Source organism: Sminthopsis crassicaudata, chromosome 1 (genome assembly GCF_048593235.1).
Source record: "Sminthopsis crassicaudata isolate SCR6 chromosome 1, ASM4859323v1, whole genome shotgun sequence".
NCBI lineage: Eukaryota > Metazoa > Chordata > Mammalia > Dasyuromorphia > Dasyuridae > Sminthopsis > Sminthopsis crassicaudata.
The window spans coordinates 7,745,528-7,755,568 of NC_133617.1; the positions used below are offsets into that span (position 1 = coordinate 7,745,528).

The 10,041-nt window shown below is 43.7% G+C and overlaps 1 pseudogene; it reads left to right on the top strand.

Annotated features, from left to right (window-relative positions):
• The first annotated feature begins 3,858 nt into the window (after positions 1 to 3,858).
• LOC141556661 (mRNA export factor GLE1 pseudogene) lies at positions 3,859 to 8,291 on the top strand (annotated as a pseudogene).
• The last annotated feature ends 1,750 nt before the right edge of the window (positions 8,292 to 10,041 follow it).

Here is a 10,041-nt window from a genome sequence, read left to right on the forward strand (position 1 = left end):
ATCACCTGGATGGATTTCTTCCTTGTAATAAGTAAAACAAGTCAACACGCTGACCATGGTAGAAAAATGTATGCTCACCTAGTGAATATGGAACTTTGTTTTGTTAGGATTCGGGTGAAGGGAGACAATTTGGAACTTGAAAATCTCAAAAATGAATGTCAAAAATAAGAGAAGGAAAAGAAAATCTGCACCTCAAAATCCTTTGCTGGCGTATAGGACCACCGCTCCAGGGTTGGAAGGACACCTGGGCCCTGCCCTTCAATTGACAGATGTGGAAACTGAGGCCCAGGGAGGTTAGCCCCCCCCCCCCCACACACACACACACGCACACACGCTGCCTCCCAGGAGAAGTCGATAGATTGTGCCTATGGGAATGTGCACCTTTCTGCAGAAACCAGAACAGTCTCTGGCCTGGAAATGGCCAGAGCCAAACAGCAGGCCCGAGGCAGGAGGATCAAGACCCAGAGCAGCCACAGAATTGACTTCAGAGTGAGGAAAAACCGCTACCATTCTCATTCGTCTCCGGAGAACAGGGCTTACCATGTTGGAGTAAGGCGGCGCTTAGATATGATACGCAAGTGGGCTTCAGCAGGACGCGCCACTCTTAGGGCTCATGGCTGGCGTTTTTGGGCTAGGGCAAGTGTGCTGGGTCCCATTGGAACAGCCATTGTCCTAAGTCTTGGGGATCATGACCACTCTGCAGAGCCCTGTGACAGGAAGAGGAGTCACCAAGTGTAGGGACAGTGAGCAATGATGGATGGCCCTGGGAAATGAGGGAGCCAAATCCCTCAGCAAGCACTTGGTGCAGATCCAAGCAGTGCACGTGGCCCGAGGGTGTGGGGAGTGCCAAGGACTGTAGTCAGACCAAAACCAGGGCATGGCCTGCTGGCTGCCCCTCAGGTCTGGGAAACGGGTCGCCAGAGCATTCCAGCTGTTCCATTGGAAAGGGTTCTCTTCAGTATGAATGGGTTCTTGGTGAGTCAAGCTGCCCTTGCTGGCAAAAGGCCACTCTAGCCTCCAGGGCCATCTTGGCCCACGCTAGAGACCCAGAAGGTACCAGGAGCTCAGCCCTTCCCGCTCTGCAGCTCTGGTGTCCTGACCATTCTGACCAGGCAGCCTACTCTTTCAGGAAGGCCCCGCCCTGCTCGTTTCAGGCCATTCTCTCTAGTCAGACAATTCCTGTGTGGTCCCCGAACCACCCCTATAACTTTGAGATCCAGCCCGGCTTTCTTTGATCCCGTCTCTCTTTCTCACCTTGGTCCTTGAGGGAGGGTATCTCCAGGGCAGTGTTTAGCAGGTGAATAATTAATTGGCTTTCTGGTTTTTTGCCCACCCATCCATCCTTCTATTCAGGCTATTTTATAATCATATAGTTTCTCTGCTGAGTGAATGGAAGTAAGGGGTGAATTTCTGTGGTAAGCCTTCCCACATTAGTTCCATTTATAAGCTTTTTCCCCAGGGTGAATCCTGTGCTGGGAAGTACATTCTGACTTATGGGAGGCCTTCCCACATTCTTGACATGAGGTTTCTTTCGGGGATGAACCCTTTGACGATAAATTTGTTCTGTCCTCCAGCCAGAGGGATGAATTCTGTGCTGAGAAATAAGTGGCGGGTTTTGGTTGAAGATCTTTCCACATTCACTACATTCATGCGGTTTCTCCTCAATATGAATCCAGTGAGGGGAAGGAAGTTCTGACCTACGGAAGAAAGCCTTCCCACAGTCATTAACTTAAATTTTTTTTTTTTCCTAATAGGATTTCTCTGATGAAAAATTAGTTTTGTTTTCTGCCCACAGTCATTGCAGGTATGTGGCCTCTCTGCAGGAGGACTCCCGTCATGGGAAATCGGGGAGGAACTGTGGGTGAAACCTTCCCCACAACAGGGACCTGCTGGCAGGGAGCACCCCCAGGAGAGCAGAGTACCTAGTTTCATGTTCCATCTCAGGGCAGAAGGCTGGAATTCACAGCCACAAGAGGGAGATCAGGGAACCAGAGTTTTTGCAGTGGGGGAAAAAAAGGGTACTCCCACTTCAAAGAAAAATGTCAAATGGCCACCAGCCCAAGAAGAGTTCTTCAAAGAGCTTTTTAAGAGACTTTAAAAATCAAATAAGGTAGAGGAATTAGGTGGGGAGAGGAAAAAGCAACACGTGAAAGCCAACCTATTGAAAAGATTCAAAACCTTAAGAAAATAACTCCTTAAAAATTAGAAATGGATCAGTAGACTTGGGATGGAGAGTGCTATCTGCACCTAGAGGGAGACTGTGGGCAATGAATGTGATCACAACTTAGTATTTTCACCTTTTTTTGTTGTTTGCTTTTTTTTTTTTTTTCCTTTTTGATCTGATTTTTCTTGTGTAGTATGATAGATGTGGAGGTATGTGCAGAGGAATTGCACATGTTTAATATAGATTGAACTGCTGTCTGGCAGAGGGAGTGAGGAGGAGGGAGGAAAATTTGGAACCCAAGGTTTTGCAAGAGTAAATGTTAAAAACTAACTTCGCATGTATTTTGAAAATAATAAAAAAACCAGAATTGGACAAAAGAAAATATAATGGTATTATACTACCAAGAAATAAAATCAAAAGAAAGGAAAAAATAGAAGCAAATGTGACATATCTCATTAGAAAAACAACTTATTTGGAAACAAGTTCAAGGAGACACAATATAAAAATTATTGGACTATCTTGTAATGTTCTGATGGCCTCTCAGTTGTAATCCTTGTCTGGGAGGAGGTTTCTTTTCTGTATAATCTTTCCTCTATGAGCAGGTTTCTTGGGAGGCTTCTGGAGCCTCCAGCCAGCCTCTTCTTCTTCCTGAATCCTGGCTCTGAAATCTCCTCCAGCTCTTGTCCTTCCCCAATCCAGACTGGTCTCCAGGCTCAATGTTACCTCTTTTATCCTCCCAGAGAATGGACTTGTGGGTACTCCCAGGGGCTTGTGGGAATTACTTACAACCAATGAACTTGTTCCTCTTAGAATTCCTAAGGTGTAAACTCCCTTTAAAGGCCTGAGCCAAAGGTCTGAGCCAGAGAACTGTCAAGTCAACCTGAGTTCTCACCTTGTAATTGTCCAGACAACCTGAATTCTCACCTGGTAATCCTAACACTATCTTAAAATTATGATTTTTTTAAAATAACCTAGATATTATATTACATAAAAGTATTAAGGAAAATTGCCCCAGAACACTAAAACAAGAGGGAAAATTAAAAGTAAAAAAAGCCACTGATCACCACCTGAAAGAAATCCCAAGATGAAAATTTATAGGAGAATTATAGCCAAGTTTCAAAATTTCCAGGTTATGGAGAAAATACTATAAGCAACAAGAAAGAAAACAAGTAATCAGGATATTACAAGATCTAGAAGCTTCTATATTAAAAGATCCTTGGACCACTGCATTTCAAAGAGCAAAGGAGATGGGCTTGCAACCAAGAATAATTTACCTAGCAAAGCTGAGGATAATCCTGAATGGAAAAAAAGTGTGTGTGTGGGGGGCGACATTTAATGAATTGAAAGACTTTCAGGTATTCCTGAGAAAAAGACAACTTAATGGACAATCAGACATATAAAATCAAGGAGAAACAAAAAGCAAACATTAAAGACCAATTATAAGGGGGCAGGGAAAGAAACCTTTCCCACAATCCTTACATCTCTGAGGTTTTGCCCCACTCAGAATTCTCTGCTGACAAATTGTTCTCTGGCCAAAGGCCTTTCCATATGTGGAATCCAGTATGAATTGTGTAATGGGAAATCAGGGAGGAGCTGTAGGTAAATCCCTTCCCATGTTTATTACATTCAAGATGTTTTTCTTCACCAGGAATTATCTGATGTCTAGTAAGTTCAGCTGTCAGGTGGGGTGGGGGTGGGGGTGGGGGTTGCCATCTTTCTTATATTTGTGAGGTTTCTCTCTGGGTCCTGTTGGAGGAGCTCTGCCTTAAGGCAGAAGGCCTTCCCATACTCATGATCTTCATGGAGTTCCTGTCCAGGATAAACCCTTGGATGTCCAAGGAAGTTCTGCCCCCGGTGGGAGCTCTTCCCTTGGTCACTGTCTTGGGTGTGTGTCTGTGAGTGTGTGTGTGATGTGAGAGTGTGTGAGTGTGTGTGTGTACCATTTAGAGTCTGCCTCCCCCACCCCCCATGGAAGCCATGTGTCCGTTAGACATTTTTGTATCCTTTTCTGGAAGAGAAACCTGAGCCATGGCACCTCCCAGCCAGTCAGCCCCTATTTATGGGGGCAGGAGCAGAGGGTTTCCTGATTCACCTCTCAGCCAGTCAGCCCGCTAATTATAGCGGAAGGTTTCTGGATTTACTTGAGGTTTGGCAACAATGGAGACATGGGAGACCTTACATATGGAGCCAGGTGCTGGGGGGCATCCAGGCTCAGACGGACACTGTCATTATTGAGCAAGGAGGGTATGATTGGGGGATGAATACTCTTCTAGGGAACATGCTGATCACTTCACCCATGCCAGAAGAATATCCGGCCATTATTCTTTCAGGTGAGAGACCAAAGATCTTGGTCACAGAGTGTTAGGATTAATGTTCTAAATGTTAGTTAAATTTAGGAGTTAGGATTTATGTTTTAAATCAAAAGAAAGGGGGAGATGTTAGGTACTTACTAGGTGCTAAGTTACTACTTAACAATTCTCTAGCTCAGGGTTCACACATTTACTTCACACCTTTAAAATGAGTTCTGAAGAGGAGTTTACACACCTTTAAAAGGAGCAAGTTCATTGGTTGTAAGTAGTTCCCACAAGCCCCTGGAGTACCCACAAACCCATTCTCTAGGAGGATAAAAGAGGAGGGCAGTTGGGAAGGAAGCAGTCTGGATTGAGTCAAGGACATTCAGATTCAGATTCAGAGCCAGGATTCAGGAAGAAGAAAATTCTAGGTTCTACCTTCACTCTGGCTGGAAGCTCCAGAAGTCTCCCAAGAAACCTGCTCAAAGATAAAAGGATTAACAGAAAAGAAACCTCCTCCCAAAGAAGGATTACAGTTGCTAGAGGACAGAACACTACAATTCGGTTCTTCTGTGAGCTGCTAGTTGGAGTGGGCATGGGGCCTGCGGCCAGGGTAGGGGTGTGATGTCGTCAGACGGCCACTGTTGGGAGACCCTGCAGGCTCTGAGGAGTTCTGACAAAGGGTGCTTGTCCTACCATCGTGACTGGCTGCTAAGGGGCAAGGAGATTTTGGAAGAATGTATGTCCCTTCCAGAATTGTCTACTTACTACAGATTGCCTCACTCTTACCAGAATCAACTTCTCTCTGAGAATTCAGCACCATCTTCTGCTCCTGGCCAAGTATTATCTATTCCCAAATCTCCTGTCAGACATGCAAAGGTATCCTCACCAGTTTCCCTTAGAGCAGCAAGTGGAACTCACAGTCAGGATGAATACCATCAAGGCAAAATTTGTGGTACTTCGTCCCTCCCAGGGAATGGAAGTGGAGGGATGCATTCGAATGTATGAGGAGGTACATAGGATGAAAGGAACTAAAGGATTAAGGCAATGGCAAAAGGAGCATGAAAGGAAGGTATGGGTCTTCTCTGAAATGGCATCAGAGCAGCTGAAGCAGTTTGATAAGCGAAAGTCATTGGAACAGCACAAGGAATATCAGGACCTTCATGAGGTGATAGAGAAAAGTTTCAAAGAAGCACAAGGTCAGCAGAAGTTAAAAGAGGAACACCGTCATAGAGCCAAGATTCTCAACTTGAAGCTACGTGAAGAGGAACAACAGTGGTTGAGGCAGATAGAACAAGAGTGGCTTAGAAAGGAAGAAGATCAGGATTGTTTGGGGCGTCTCTATGCCCTTCAAGAGGAGGTGTTGCAGCTCAACCAACAGCTGGATCCTAATTATCAGCACAAAGACCTTCTGAGAATAGACCTGTCTAGTTATGGAAGCAAAGGAAACCATTTATGTGGGCTTATCTCAGGTATCATTTGGACCACCAGTGAGAGAGGTTTTCCTATCCCAGAGGATGAAGCCATGGCAGAGCGCGCCTTGCAGGAGATGTGGCAGGTGCTTACCAGCTTGCAACAGGAGATTTCCAAAGCTATTGAAGAGAGGAGACGAGACAAAGAAGAGGCCAAGCAGAAGCATAGGGAATTACAGCAGCAGCCAAAAGCAGAGAAGGAGACCCCAGTTCCTACCCATTCCCCAGGAGGAAAACAGAGAGAAGGCGTCCAGGTGAAGCAGTAGACAGTACAATGCAGTGGTACCAACAGCTGCAGGATGCTGCCAGTCAATGTGTTTTGGCCTTTGATGGGTTAACCAACAGCAAAGATCATCAGACTAAAAAGATTAAGACGGACCTGCAGAAAGCTGCCACCATTCCTGTCAATCTCCCAGCTAAAGGAAATATTTGATAAGATCAACAGTCTGCTTTTGGGAAAGGCTGTTCACTGTGGAGGTCGGGCTGTGTCAGTGATGAACCATCAACAAGGACTGGACTTTGTCCATTACAGAGAAATTTGTGAAACAAACAGAAGTGGCTTCTCACCATGAAGCAGCATTCCCCATTGCTGTTGTAGCATCAGGAATCTGGGAACTCCATCTCCATAAAAAGTGCCCTTACTCTGTGCTTTTCTACCCAGCCTTTAAGGAGGGAATGGCCTTGGAAGAATATCAGAAGCTCCTTGGCTACCTAGTAAAGGATTCCAAAGTCGAACAGGATAATTTCCTGAAACGCATGTCTGGGATGATTTATGCTGCTATCATTCAACTCTGTTGGCCTTATGGAAATAGGCAAGGGGCTCACCCCTTGAATCATGGCTGGCGATGCTTGGCACTGATCTTGAATATGGAGCCTCTCTCAGATGTGACTGCCACTCTTCTGTTTGACTTCTTAGAGGTATGTGGGAATGCACTCATGAGACAGGACCAAGGTCACTTCTGGAAGATGATGCTACTCATAAAAGAAGAATATTTCCCCAGAATTGAAGCCATCACCAGCTCAGGACAAATGGGGTCTTTCATACATCTCAAACAATTCCTGGAGAAATGTCTACAATGCAGGGAGATTCCCATCCCAAAGGGCTCTTTGCCCTCTTCTTTCTGACATTCCTGATGGTGACTTGAATGCTGGTTCCTTTCTTGGAAGAAAGAAATAAAGCAACAGAAGACAGCAAAGTTTTGGTGGAAGTTGTCTCAGGAAGGTTATTTTCACAGTTTTAATGTCTTCTCAAACTTGATCATGAATTACATCAAGGATCTTCACTTTGTTGACATAGTAACCAAGAAGAGAATAAGCTTTGATAACCATGGAATAGTAAAAGGAATTTAAGTTTTATTCTTAATGAAAGATACAGGAAAAAATGATGGCAACTGAGATTACACCCAAAGAGCCTTTAGAAGGTCAGGACTCTGATTTGATCAACCAGCAGAAAAGCAATCACATGGCAGAAAGGGATTACCTTTTAAGTCAGCCAAAAGGCAATCAGATTGCAAAATTGGATTACACTTGGGGAGAATACAGGCCTTTTAAACCAACAGGGCTGTGTCCAGTGCAAACAGCTCCAATGTAATTGCCAGATGATGAGAAGAGATTGAGAAAGTGGTAAATAGAAGGTAATTAGATAGGTTAACTGCCTGGGAGAGAGGGTTTGCTTGTATTTTAATAGACAGAAGGAAATAGATGGAGAAGGAAACAGATGGGTAACAACAAGCACCTGGAGAGAGACAGAAAAAGAGAAAAACCTCAAAACAAAGGAGAAGATCTAAGAAACATCTGAGATTGAAAGAGCATGGCTAATAAAAAGACTGTTAAAGAACTTTAAAACCAGCAGGAATCATTGGACTTCCTCACACAAGATGAGACTAATGGACAATGGACTTATGGACATTTATAAATTCTCAATTTATGATTATTTGATCATGGTATTTGTTACATACTTCTAGTATGTATTATGTTACTATGTGCTTATGTAATTATGTGTAATACCTCCCATATTGATGGATTTATGTTTCAAGGTCATGACTACCCTATGTTCTAAATCAAAAGAAAGGGGGAGATGTTAGGATTACAAGGTGAGAACTCAGGTTGACTTGACAGTTCTCTGGCTCAGACCTTTGGTTCGGCCTTTAAAGGGAGTTTACACCTTAGGAATTCTAAGAGGAGCAAGTTCATTGGTGGAAGTATTTCCCCATGCCCCATTGAGTTCTCACATGCTTATTCTCTGGGAGGATAAAAGAAGGGCAGCATTGAGTCTGAGAGAATCCACTCTGGGACACAGTTGTAACACCAGGCAGGCTGAAAGGAGACCAGTCTGGTTTGGGGAAGGACAAGAACTAGAGGATATTAAGAGCTCCCAAGAAACCTGGGCACAGAGGAAAAGATCTTACAGATCTCCTCCCAGAGAAGGATTATAATTAAACAGATGACTGGACCCTCACAATTCAAGAACTTTACAACAGAACTGCTTGGGCTCCGTCCAAACTCAGTGTTCGCATGCAGTTGTACAAGCTCTGAAATATAACCTTGCTTACTACATCTATTATAATATGGGTAGGACAGCTTTTTCTCTAATCCCAGAATGTTAAAGGTAAAAAAGTACTTAGAACTAAGTCTCTGGGGCATTTAAGTGATACTAGTATTGGAAAGTATGTTATTGATGCACATTTTAATTAATAATATTGATTAATGATAATGATTACATAATTATAAATTATATATTACCATGTTATATATAATATACTATTATATGTTGTATATATTATAAATTAATAATTACATAATTATAAAATATTATACTTAATAATAATGATTAAAAATAAACTTGGTATTCGGCATTTGGAGGGCTGACATTCCTGAAGAGAAGGGTTTCACAAAGAGCCCCACTCAGACAATCCACAGCAAAGGGGGCTGGTTTCTACTCCACAGTAGAAGGAAGGGGAGCATGTGTAAAGCCAAACCCATCCCTAGAGGCAGAGAGACAAAGATACAGAGATACAGAGAGAGAAGCAGAGAGAGAGACAGAAAGGGGGTGATAAGGAAAATAATGGGCCAGGAGAGAAGAGATTAAAAGTCCTAAAGATTACTGGAAAGTTAGGTTCTTACTAAGTGCTAAATCGGTACTTAACAATTCTCTAGTTCCCCCCTTTAGGGGAGTTTTACTCCTGGGAACTCCTGAGGAGGAGCTTATGTGTTTAGGAGCAAGTTCATTGGTTGAAGTATTTCTTCCCCAAAGCCCTTGTGTTATCCCACGCCCATTCTCTGGGAGGATAAAAGAGGGCGGGCACTCGAGAGATTGAGAGTTTTGTCTGGGCTAGACCTGGGGTGGCTCTCTGGAGGAAAAAAAGAGTCTCTACACGAGGTCAGAGTTGGCGGCAGTTGAGACAGAAGATCTCCCAGAGAGCAATTGGCAGTCTCTGGAGACCACAGAACATTACAAATTGGCGTCCACACGTGGGGCAAGCACTTTTGCTTATCCTGACAAGGACTTATTCTGAGCCCTTCAGAGGAGCTAGACCATCGCAATTTGGCACCCGAACAGGGACAGACACGATCCTGATTCCAGTGGAAAAACCTCTGATTCAGATTCCAGTGGAAAAGATTTACTGACGCAGAAATAACTGTGAGTAACAAGGAAACTTTGTTAAAGATTAAGTGAGCGTTCTAATAGACAAATAAAGAACTTAACTTGTTAAGGGCTAAACCAGGAATCTCTTATAGCTGAAATGGGGCAGGTGTTAGCTAAAGACAATCCCTGGACCTCAGCCGACTCAGCCCCAGCCCCAGCGGCAGCCTCAGCTCCAGCCCCATTCAGGAATAGTACTATAGAGAGTATAATTAGGATAATTGAGGAGCAGAGTTTACTTGTAACCTGGGTACAGATTGCTAAACTCTTGGCTGCATTAAGACGCACCTCCCCTTGGGTCTTAGAGGAAGAAAAGATAGATGTAGATAACTGGAAGCCAGTGGGATTTGAAATGAAAGAATTTCATGTAAAAAATGGGCCTCGTTCAATTTCTGCAGAAGTATTTTATATCTACAACATAGTTCAATTAGCCTTAAACTATCGAGCAAGTTGTAGGAGAAGGAAAAGTTT